General features: G+C 41.8%; 1 protein-coding gene and 2 pseudogenes across 2 annotated transcripts in view; 1 reads left to right on the top strand and 2 right to left on the bottom strand.

Annotated features, from left to right (window-relative positions):
- CYB5B (cytochrome b5 type B) overlaps nucleotides 1-13,084 on the bottom strand; it is a 148,801-nt gene that overhangs the window by 62,639 nt on the left and 73,078 nt on the right. The window lies entirely within an intron of this gene.
- On the top strand, nucleotides 1,078-2,076 carry LOC139436902 (heterogeneous nuclear ribonucleoprotein D-like pseudogene; annotated as a pseudogene).
- On the bottom strand, nucleotides 8,792-10,669 carry LOC101415202 (forkhead box protein H1 pseudogene; annotated as a pseudogene).

The following is a 13,084-nucleotide window of genomic DNA, read 5'->3' on the forward strand; positions in this document are numbered from 1 at the left end:
AAAAGGTGGGGAAGGTATTAAACTGAACTGCTATAAAACAGGAGGGTCATTGAACTGAAAAGTGTAAGGAAAATGGGGCACTGAGTGAAAGAAAAAAATTTAAACAAATTACAGGAGCTGGGGAGAAAATTCTGCACACACAAAAAACAAAACCAATCAAGATTCCAAGAGGAGGAAGAGAAGAAAGGAAACTTTCTCCTGGAGGTGAAGCAATTGCACAAAAAGTACAACTGTAAAAATTGTACTGCATATCCAGGGCAAAAATCAGATGAACAAGAGCTGAGAAAATCTGATCAATTAAATATAGTCTATTCTAAAAGTAAAAAATAAGTTTGACCAAGCATCAAAGAAGAGCCTTCACACAAAGCCAATCAACAATAAAACCCTAGATAAGAAGAAGAAACTGACCTTCAAAGTTATCAGCAAAAACTTAAAAGCCATACTAAAAAACAGGAAGATATGGCTCAATCAAGGGAACAGAATTTAAATACAGGATTTAGAACAACTAATCAAAGAAATTCAAAGAAATCTCCTAATCAATTCAAGAGATGAAGGAAAATATGAATATAGACCTAAAGGATATTAAGAAGGCAATGTGTGAGCATAAAGAAGAATTTGAGGAAAGTGGACTTAGCCCAATGGATAGGGCATCTGCCTACCACATGGAAGGTCCGCGGTTCAAACCCCGGGTTTCCTTGACCTGTGTGGAGCTGGCCCATGTGCAGTGCTGATACGCGCAAGGAGTGCCGTGCCACTCAGGGGTGTCTCCCCCGCATAGGGGAGCCCCACATGCAAGGAGTACACCCCATAAGGAGAGCCACCCAGTGCGAATAAAAGTTCAGCCTGCCCAGGAATGGCACCGCACATATGGAGAACTGACGCAGCAAGGTGACTCAACAAAAAGAGACACAGTGATTCCTGAGCCGCTGACAACAACAGAAGTGGACAAAGAAGAACACGAAACAAATGGACACAGAGAACAGACAACTTGGGGGGGGGGCAGAGAGAAATAAATAAAAACAAATCTTTAAAAAAAAAAAAGAATTTGGAAGTATAAAAACAAGCATAACAGAAATTATGGGGATGAAAGTCACAATAGTAGAGATTAAAAATACACTAGAAAAACACTCCTCTGCTGCTTCTGCCAGGACTAGGTCTGTGTGCCAGCACCACTCTGCTGACAACTCTGATACCACTGAGGATATGAATGAGTATAGCAACAAGGAGGAATTCACAGAGGGATCCAAGATCAATGTGAGCAAGAATCAGCAGGATGACAGTAAAATGTTTATTAGAGGCTTAAACTATAACACAAGCAAGAAAGATTTGATTGAGTATCTCGATTTGGAGAGGCTGTAGACTGCACAATTAAGACAGATCCAGGGAAGTGGATGTGGCTCAAGTGATTGGGTTCCTGCCTACCACATGGGAGGTCCTGGGTTCAGTTTCTGGTGCCTCCTGGAGAAGTCAAGCTGGTGCAACTGGCAGGCATGGCAAGCTGGTGCAGCAAGATGATGCAACAATGAGACAAAGAGGAAAGGCAGTGAAAGACACAACAAACCAAGGAGATGAAATGGCTCAAGTGATTGAGTGCCCCTCTCCCTCATGGAAGGTCCTGGGTCCTGTTCCTGGTGCCTCCTAAAGAGAAGACAAGCTGACATAAAAAGCACACAAAAAATGAACACAGAAAGCAGACAGTGATCACAAACAATGAGGGGGGAGAAATAAATAAATAGAATAAGCCTTAAAAAAAAGAAGATCCATTCACTGGAAGATCAAGGGGATTTGGATTTGTGTTTTTCAAAGATGCTTCCAGTGTTGATAAGGTTTTAGAATTGAAGGAACACAAACTGGATGACAAATTGATAGACGTCAAAAGGACGAAGACTTTAAAATGGAAAGAATGCCACCAAAAAAGTTTTTGTGGGTGATTTGAGCCCAGATACTTCTGAAGAATAAGTAAAGGAATATTTTGGAGCATTTAGAGAGGTTGAAAATATTTAACTTCCCAGAAAAACAGAGAAAAACAGAGGGATATGGGAACAGAGAATGTATAAGCTATTGAAGCTAAGTTGATATTTTTTCAAGTTAGTAGGTTATAGATGTAGGCTGTGTAATATAAACCCCCAGGGCAACCACAAATAAAGTATTTTTAAAATATAAAGAAACAGAAAGGTGAAAAGTATCAGATATTCACTATCTGTTCTATATATATCACAAAATATACAGAAAAGGAGGTTGCAATAAAGGAAAAGAGAAACAAAAAAATATGATGTATAAAACCAAAGGATAAAATGGCTGAAGCAAAGTACTGTCTTTACAGTTGTGACACTGAAGGTTAATGGATTATACTCTCCAATCAAATGACACAGATTGGCAGAATAGATAAAAAGACATTATCCAAGTATATGTTGTTTATAAGAGACTCACCTTAGACCCAAAGACACAAATAAGGTGAAAGTTGAAAGGTTGGAAAAAGATATCCCATGCAAATAAAACCAAAAAAAGCTGGAGGTAGCTATACCAATGTTGGACAAAATAAACTTTAAGTCAAAAGATATTACAAGAGACAAAGAAGAACATATATAAACAAAAGGGGCAATCCACCAAAAAGAAATAACAAATATTTATGCTCCTCCCCAGGGTGTCCCAGAATACATGAGGCAAACACTGGCAAAACTGAAGGGGAAATAGACATCTCTACTATATTAGTTGGATAATTCACTACAACCCTCATCAATAGGTAGAACATCTAGAAAGAAGATCAATAAGGAAACAGAAACTTGAATAATATGACAAATGAACTAGACTTAACAGACATATACAGAACATTGTACTTCAAAACAGCAGGATATACATTTTTCGCACGTGCTCATGGATCTTTCTCCAGGATAGAACACATGCTGGGTCACAAAACAAGTCTCAGAACATTTTTAAAAGGTTGAAATTATAAAAAATGTCTCCTCTGACCATAATGGAATGAAAATGGAACTCAATAACAGGTTGAGAACTGGAAAATCCACAAATATATATATATAAGTTAAATAACACATTCTGTAATAATCAGTGGACCAAAGAAGAAATTGTAAGAAATCAATAAATATCTTGAGATGAATGAAAACAAAAACACAACATATTAAAACTTATGGGATGCAGCAAAGGCAGTCTTAAGAGGGAGATTTATAGCCCTAAACACTTACTTAAAAAAAAAAAAACTAAAATTAAAGACCTACCTGCACCCCAGGAGGAACTAGAAAAAGAACAGCAAACTAATCCTAAAGCAAGCAGAAGGAAAGAAATAACAAAGTTTAGAGCAGAAAGAAATGAAATTGGGAATAAAAACAAATAGAGAGAATTAACAAAACTAAAAGTAGGTTATTTGAAAAGACCAACAAAATTGACAAACCCTTAGCTAGACTGACAAAGAAAAAAAAAAGAGTGAAGCAAATAAAATCAGAAATGAGAGTGGGGACATGATTACTGACCCCACAGAAATTAAAAGGACTTTAAGAACAAACGTATGCCAGCAAATTAGAAAACCTAGATGAAATGGACAAATTCCTAGAAATATGTGAATAACTTAAACTGACTTTTTAAAAATTTTATTAAATATTTATCACCACCCCACTCCCCCACATTGCCTGCTGCCTGTGTCCATTTGCTGTGTGTTCTTCTGTGTCTGCTTGTCTTCTCTTATCTTCTCTTTAGGTGGCACTGGTAACTGATCCGGGGACCTTCCAGAGTGGGAGAGAGGTGCTCAATCTCTTACACCACCTCATTTCCCTGGTCTACTGTGTCTCTTACTGTCTTTCCTCTGTGTTTCTTTTTGTTGTGTCATTTTGCTGTGTCAGTTTTCTGCTCAGGCCAGCTTGCTGTGTTGGCCAGCACTCCTGTGTGGGCCAGAGCTCTGCTTGGGCCAGCTTGCCTTGTGAGCTAGCCCTCCATATGGGCCAGCTCTCTGCTCAGGCCAGCTCACCAGGTGGGCTAGCTTGCCTTCACCAGGAGGCCCTCCCATATGGTAGATGGGAGCCCAATTGCTTGAGCTACATCTCCTTCCCACACTGACTTTGGAAGAAATAGTGGCCCTCAACATATCAATTCCAAGTAAAGAGATTGAATAGGTCATCAAAAACCTCCCAATTAAAGGTGGTAGGTTTAATAGTACTAAGACATGGCCATGATCCAGATATATGTTTAGGTAGAGTCAACAAGATTTGTAAATTGATTGGATATAGAGTTTGAAATAAAGGTAGGAGACAAGGACAAGTCCAAAGCATTAGTCTCAACAACTAACTTGAAGGACAAAGTTATGTTTTATTTAGGTGGAAAAGACTGAAAATGAGGAGCACACGAAAATAAAGTGTTTGGGGGGCAGACTTAAGATGCTATTGGACAACCAGGAAGAGGTGTTAAATTAGAAATTGGATATACAAGTCTAGAGCTCATGAAAGTGATCAAGGATGGGAATATAAATACAGGAGACTTTGCATGAAGATAGGATTTACTGGATGAAATCACCTAAAAAGGGAGTAAATTAGAGAAAAAAATAATACAAGGTATTTACTATTGTGATGGTAATTCTAGATGAACTTATGTTTGTTTATGGTTATTTCAGAAGTAGGCTCACTCTTGTGTATAGTTGTCATTGTGATTGTAGCCTCCCTACCCTCATGTTTAATATCCACATGGAAAACCTCGTGATTTGACCTCTACTCTGTACTTTCCTATCCCAGAACCTTCATCTCTGACAATGATTCCTTTTTTTTTTTTAAGATTTCTTTTTATTTATTTCTCTCCCCTTCCCCCTCCCCCAGTTGTCTGTTCTCTGTGTTCATTTGCTGTGTGTTCTTATTTGTCCACTTCTGTTGTTGTCAGCGGCACGGGAATCTGTGTCTCTTTGTTGTTGCGTCATCTTGCTGGGTCAGCTCTCCGTGTGTGCGCGGCGCCATTCCCGGGCAGGCTGCACTTTCTTTCATGCTGGGCGGCTCTCCTTACGGGCGCACTCCTTGCGCGTGGGGCTCCCTTATGTGGAGGACACTCCTGCGTGGCACAGCACTCCTTGCGCACATCAGCACTGCACATGGGCCAGCTCCACACGGATCTGACAATGATTCTAACTTTGTGAATCCTCTTGGTTTGGGGCCTACCCCAATCCTGATGAGCCTCTTAATATTTATTAGTGAAGGAGCCTGTGTCAAGCTCCATCCCAATTATTCATTATCCTCCTATTATAAAGTATTAGAATTTCTGCAGATCAAAGAGGCAGTTTTGGGTCAGAAGACCACTGTGCTGCATTACTTGTGCAACCAATAAAACTCTTTCTTTGAAAAAAATAATAATACAAGGACTGAGGTCCAAGTATAAATTCCTGTACTCTAAAAATGTAAAATATTTAATTTCCTGTATCTTAACTATAGAGCCCCATACTTGCAATTGGTGGGTGAAAAAAAGATGTATGAACATAAAGATCTATATTTGTAATGAACATAAAGGAATAATTGTTAATAACAAAAAACAAAACAAAACAAAAATTCCAAATAAAGAAAAGTCAAGGACCAGATGGCTTCATGGTGAATTCTACCAATGATTCCAAGAAGAATTAATACCAATGTTGTTCAAACTTTTCCAAAAAATTGAAAAGGAGGGAACACTTTCTAAATCAGTCGATGAGGCCAATATAACCCTAATACCAAAACAAGATAAAGATACTACAAGAAAAGGAAAATTGCAGACCAATTTCTTCTATGAATATACATGCAAAAATCCTCAACAAATACTTGGAAATCAAATACAGCAGCACATTAAAAGAATTATACACCATGACAAGTAGGTTTTATCCCAGGTATGAAAGGGTGATTCAACATAAGAAAATCAATTAATATAATATACCACATTAACAAAACAAAGGGAAAAACCTACATGATCATCTTCATTCATGAAGAAAGGGCATTTGACAAAATCCAGCATCCTTTCTTAATAAAAACACTCAGAATATAGGAATAGAAGGAAACTTCCTCAACATGATAAAGGGCATATATGAAAAACCTACCACTAATATCGTACTCAATGGTGAAAGATTGAAAGTTTTCCCTCTATTCAACACTGTCACCACTGTTATTCAACACTGTCACTGGAAGTTCTAGCTAGAGAAGTTAGGTAAGAAAAAGAAATAAAAGGCATCCAAATTGGAAAAGAAGAAGTAAAACTTTCACTATTTACAGATGACATGATCCTATATATAGAAAGTCCTGAAAAATCTACAACAAAGCTACTAAAGCTAAGAAACGAGTTCAGCACAGTGGTGGGGTACAAGATCAACAGGAAAAAATCAGTTGTGTTTCTATACACCAGTAATGAGCAATCTAAGGAAGAAATCAAGAAAAAAATTCCACTTACAATAGCAACTAAAAGAATTAAATATCTAGGAATAAATTTAACCAAGGATATAAAGTAAAGGACTTGTACACAGAAAACCACAAAATATAGCAAAAGAAATCAAAGGATTTGATGGAACAACATTATGTGTTCATGGATTAGAAGACTAAATATTTTAAGAGAATTTTACCCCAAATGATTTATAGATTCAACATGATCCCAATTAAAATTCTAACAGCCTAGTTTGCAGAAATGGAAAAGCTAATTATCAAATTTATTTGGAAAGGTGAGGAGCCCTGAATAGCCAAAAACATCTTGGAAAAGAATACATAGTTGGAGGATTCACAGTTCTTGACTTTAAGGTACAGGACAAAGCCAATGGAATCAAATTGAGAGTTCAGAATTGGACCCTCATAACTATGGCCAACTGATTTTTGACAAGGCTGCCAAGTCCACTCAACTGGGAAAGAAGAATCTCTTCAACAAGTGATGCTGGGAGAACTGGATATATATATCCAAAAAATGAAAGAGGACCCCTGTCACATATCATATTCAAGAAATAACTAAAGATGGATCAAATACCTAAATATATGAACCAGAATTATAAAACTCCTAGAAGAAAATGTAGGAAAGCATCTTCATTATCTTATTTTTTTTTTAAGATTTATTTTTTTCCCTTCCCCCTCACCCCAGTTGTCTGTTCTCTGTGTCCATTTGCTGTGTGTTCTTCTGTGTCCGCTTCTATTCTTGTCAGCAACACCAGGAATCTCTTTCTTTTTTGTTGTATCATCTTGCTGTGTCAGCTCTCCATGTGTGCGGCAGCACTCCTGGGCAGGCTGAACTTTCTTTTGTGCAGGGCAACTCTCCTTACGGGGCACACTCCTTGCACGTGGGGCTCCCCTATGTGGGGGACACCCCTACGTGGCACGGCACTCCTTGCCTGCATCAGTCCTGCACGTGCGCCAGTTCCACACGGGTCAAGGAGGTCCTGGATTTGAACCATAGACCTCCCAATTGGTAGGCAGACACCCTATCCATTGAGCCAGGTCCACTTTCCTTCATTGTCTTATGTTAGGCAATGGTTTCCTAGACTGTACATCAAAAGCACTAGCAACAAAAGTGAAAATAGATAAATTGGACCTCCTCAACATTAAAAACTTCTATGTATCAAAAGACTTTGTCATGGAAGTAAAAAAACAACCTACTCAATGGGAGAAAATATTTGGAACCATATATCTAATAAGGGTTTACTATCCAGGATATATAAAGAAATCTTTCAAATCAACAATATAAAGACAACCCAATTTTAAAAAGGGCAGAAGACTTGAATAGACATTTCTCCAAAGAGGATACATAAATGGCTAAAAAGCACATGAAAAGATGTTCAACATCACTAGCTAGTAGGGAAATGCAAATCAATACCACAGAGAGACATCATTTCACATCCATTAGAATAGCTACTTCTGAAAAAAACAGAAAACTACAAGTGTTAGAAAGGATGTGGAGAAAGAGGAACACTCATTCAATGCTGGTGGGAATATAAAATGGTGTAGCCTCTGTGGAAGGCAGTTTGGCATTTCCTCAGGAAGCTAAACATAGAATTACCATATAACTCAGCAATCCCACTACTAGGTATATACCCAGAAGAAATGAAAGCAGGAACTTGAAAATACATTTGCACTCTGATGTTCATAGCAGCATTATTCACATTTGCCCAAAGACGGAAGCAACACAAGTGTCCATCAACTGATGAATGGATAAACAAAATATTATTCAGCCATAGAAAGGAATGAAATCCTGATGCATGTGACAACATAGATGAACCTTGAGGACATTATGCTGAGTGAAATAAGCCAGACACAAAAGGACAAATATTGTATGATCTCACTGATATGAACTAATTACAGTAAGCAAACTCACAGAGTTAGAATCTAGAATATAGGTTACCAGGGATAGACTAGGGGTAAAAAATGGGGAGTTGATGCTTAATTTGTACAAAATTTCCATTTGGGTTGATTGTAAAGGTTTGGAAATGGATGGTGGTGATGGTAGGACATTATTGTAAGAGTAATTAACAGCATTCAATTATATATGTGAATGTGGTTAAAAGGGTAAACTTTAGGTCACTGTGTGTTACTAGCATAAAAATTAAAACATAAAACATAGGACTAACTTAGGAATCCCATTGTAGATGATGGACTACAGTAAACAGTACAATTTTAGGAATGTTCTTGCATGAATAATAACAAATGTACACCAGTAATACAAGATATTGATAACAGGGTGGTATATGGGAAAAAATACACCTAATGTAAACTACAGATGATAGTTAATAGTACTATTTTAATAATCTCTCATCAATTATAACAAAGGTACACTAATACAAAGTGCCAACAATAGGGGATATATGGGAATATGTATTTTTATATATGACTTTTCTGTAAACATATGCCTCCTTTAATTAAAAAAAAATTAAATAGGATACATTAAAAAAAAATTCTCCTCCTACCAGAGAAAACAGTCTTTCTTAAATGAAGCTCCCTATGGCACTTTTTATTTTAATGGTGTAAGTTCCTTTATTGTTATCTTTCCACCATCACTACCAGACCTCATAGGGTCCAATCTTTATTCTCTATCCCCATTTCCCCAAAAGTTGCCACCTCCTTCTTCCCAGAGAGTTGAAGGAGGGTAGGACTATAGGCTGGAGCCCCCACGAGGCTCTCCCTCTCCTTGGGAGCCAGGGAAGGGAGGTGACAGATGGTGATGGATGGATGGATGGATGGCAGAAGGACAGAAGTCTGAGAAGATGGGACCCACCCCTCCAGCCTTGCCTCTTGGGGTGGGGGCGGCCTCTGGGCCATGTTTGTACTCAGCTGAGCTGCAGCCTTTTGGGGAGTGGGTATTCCAATAAACATTTTGGACTCTGAGCTCGGCTGCTGTGGCTGCAGATCTACCACTCCTGGTCTTGGTCTCCCGGAGGCCCACAGGGGAGGGAAAGGACTAGAGGGAAAGCATCCCCTGCCAAGGCAGCCTCACAGGCTGTAAGGGGAGCATCCAGCCTGGGGCCAGGACTGCCAGGTACCGAGAGTGGTTGACCCACACGTCGTAGATGCTCTTGTTGTGTGGCACACCCTGGAAGAGGGTGTCTAGATCCCAGAGCAGCCCTGGGGGCCCGTGGGTTTCAGGGGCCATCCCCTGGTAGGACCAGATAGTGGTGGGTGGGCACTGGGGGCAGGAGGGCGGTGGAGTCAGGCCAAGGGCATTACCATGTTGGGCGTGTAGATGGGCAAGTAGGAGGTGGGCAGCAGCTCCCAAACTGGGGCCCTGTGCCCCCGGCCAGTCAGTGCAGACACTGGGATGCCTTGCAGTAATCGCAGGGGCCAGGTCGTGGGTTCTGGCAAGAGGGGTGGGGGCCCTGTGTTTCCCCATTGGAAGTCTGCCCCTCTCCTCCTGTGGGCCCCTGGAGGGGGCAGCGGGGCCACAGAATCCTCTCAGAGGAGGGCAGGGGTGGGATGAACCCTGCTCCCTCCTGGGGTGGGCTGGCACTGGGCTTCTCTGTGGTGGCAGCAGGGGCCAGGGAGCCTCCTCCCCAGGGTGGCCTGGCAGGGACTTGCTGAAACCCTGGCTGGGCGTGGGTGGAGGACTAGGCAGCTGGTAAGGCTGGCCGTGCAGCACGTAGGGGCCCAGGTCCTTGGCGAAGGCACCATACTGGCCTTGGCTCTGCCAGCGCCACACAGCACAGTGTCCTGCAGCCGCAGTGCCTCTGCCAGGATCAGGTCCACGTCGACAGCCCAGACATTGCCCTTGGCCTGGGGCTTCATGGGGTCCTTGGGAAACTTGCAGAAGCAGGAGTTGGAGGAGAGGTTGTGGCAGATGGAGTCCTTCCAGCCCTCGTAGTCTTCTCTGAGGAAGGGAAAGGCGGCCAGGACCTGGGGGACGATCTGGGCCAGCTTCAGCCTGCAGGAAGGCACAGCCTGGGCCACCAAGGAGATGGCAAGTAGGTGTAGGGACTCTTGTCATGCCACAGGTACCTCTTCGTCCTCCTCTTGGGGGGCTGGGAGGGTGACTCCTCCCCCAGGAGAACCTGGCCCGGGTTGCTGCAGAGCTCCCTGCAGCGGAGGCAGGCAGTGTGGGCAGGGGCCTGGCCCGGTGCTGGTACACGGCCCTCATGGTACTTTAAATAAAATAAGAACTCTTCCTTCTCATATGCCAAGCCTGAAAGGATCTAGTCGCAGCCTTACTCCTCCGAATCACATCCCTTTCACTCTCTCCATCACTCACCAGGCTCTAGCATACTTGCTTTCTTTTCTGCCCTGGAATCCACTCATTCTCACCTCAGCCCCTGTCCTTTCTGTTCCTTTTCCCTGGAATGCCTTCTCACAGATTCCGCCTTGACTTGCCAAATCCTCTTCTTGCAGGCCTTGGCTCCAATGTCACCCTCACTGTAGTGGTATTCCCTTCCCAGACCTCTCGAGCAAACAGGTGTATTTTCTTTTCATTTGTCTATACTCTTCACTTGTCTTTACTCTATCTTCTCCACTAAAATATAAGGTTCGTGGGGCTCTTATCTCATTGTCCATTGCTCTAGCCTCAAAACCCAAACTGGCACTGGGAAATATCAAAGACCTTCAATAAATATTTGCAGGGGAAAAAAAAAATTAACAGCAGATTAATCTGCTAATTAACCAGTCGATTAATCAGACTGAACCCAGGACCTCCTACATGCAAAGCAGGTGCTCAACCACTGAGCTACATCTGCTCCAACAGCAGATTACCTATCAGGAAACATGGAATCCAGAAGACAGTGGGATGGTGTATTATCTGACAAAACTATCTTTCAAAAATGAAGAAGAGGAAACGGACTTTGGCCCAGGGGTTAGGGCATCCGTCTACCACATGGGAAGTCCGCAGTTCAAGCCCCGGGCCTCCTTGACCCGTGTGGAGCTGGCCCGTGCGCAGTGCTGATGCGCGCAAGGAGTGCCCTGCTACACAGGGGTGTCCCCCGCGTAGGGGAGCCCCACGCGCAAGGAGTGCACCCATAAGGGGAGCCGCCCAGTGCGAAGGAGGGAGCAGCCTGCCGAGGAATGGCGCCGCCCACACTTCCCGTGCCGCTGACGACTACAGAAGCGGACAAAGAAACAAGACACAGCAAAAAGACACAGAAAACAGACAACTGGGGGAGGGGAGGGGAATTAAATAAATAAAAATAAATCTTTAAAAAAAAAAGAATTAAAAAAAAAAATGAAGAAGAAATTAAGACATTTACAGATAAAAGCTGAAAGAGTTCATTACCAGAAGCCCTACCTGACAAGAAATGCTAAAGGGAGTCTCTTCAGGCTGAAATAAATTGACACTGGAAAGTATTTGAAGCCATAAGAAGAAATAAAGAACACTAGTAAAGACAATTATATAGGTAAAAATACTTTACATACACATTATTATACTTTTGGTTTTTAACTGCTTCTCCCCCCCACCTATGTCACACACCAGGTGAACGTGTAAAATAGCATTTAAAATCTATGTTAATGGGCATACAATGTATAAAGATGTAATCTGAGACAATAACAATATGAAAGGGAAGGGATGGAGGTGTATTAGTCAAACTAGGTTGGTATTAGTTTAAGATGTTAATTGTAATTACAAAGGTTACCAAAAAGAAAATAACTAAAAAATATAGAGAAAAGGAAAGAAGAAGGCAATCAAAATAGCACACTACAAAAATGCAACTAAATGAAGAAAGGTAGTAATGGAATGCTTAAGAAACAAAAATCGCACAAGACATTCAGAAAAATAAATATCTAAATGGCAGAAGTAAATCCTTCTTTCTCAGTTATTACCTTAATGGGTTAAACTCCTCTATTAAAAGTCAGAGATCAGTGAACTGGATGAAAAAAGCATGATCCATCTATAAGCTGTCTATAGGAGACTCAGTTTAGGTACCAAGGAGCAGAGATGTTGGAAGTCAAAGGATGGAAAAAGAGTACTCAAAAGTGAGCTGGAGAGAAGTGAATTTGGCTCAATGGATAGAGCGTCCGCCTACCACATGGCAGGTACAGCGTTCAAACCCAGGGCCTCCTGACCCATGTGATGAGCTGGCCCACGTGCAGTGCTGATGTGTGCAAGGAGTGCCGTGCCACGCAGGGGTGTCCCCCTGCATAGGGGAGCCCCACGCACAAGGAGTGTGCCCGTAAGGAGAGCTGCCCAGCATGAAAAAGCACAGCCTGCCCAGGAGTGGCGCTGCACACACAGAGAGCTGATGCAGCAAGATGACGCAATAAAAAGATTCCAGGGCCGCTGACAAGAATAGAAGCAGACATAGAAGAACACACAGCAAATGGACACAAAGAGCAGACAACCTGGGCGGGGGGGGGGATAGATAGATAAATAAATAAATAAATAAATAAATAAATAAATAAATAAATAAATCTTTTTTAAAAAGTGAGCTGGAGTGGTTATATTATTGTCAGACAAAATAGAATTTAAGTAAAAAGATCAAAAGAGACAAAGAGGGAAGCGGACTTGGCTCAACAGATAGAGCATCCACCTACCACATGGGAAGCCCATGGTTCAAACCCCGGGCCTCCTTGACCCGTGTGGAGCTGGCCCACGCGCAGTGCTGATGCGTGCAAGGAATGCTCTGCAACGTAGGGGTGTCCCCCAAGTAGGGGAGCCCCATGCGCAAGGAGTGCACCCTGGAAGGAGAGCCGCC

Source organism: Dasypus novemcinctus, chromosome 18 (genome assembly GCF_030445035.2).
Source record: "Dasypus novemcinctus isolate mDasNov1 chromosome 18, mDasNov1.1.hap2, whole genome shotgun sequence".
NCBI lineage: Eukaryota > Metazoa > Chordata > Mammalia > Cingulata > Dasypodidae > Dasypus > Dasypus novemcinctus.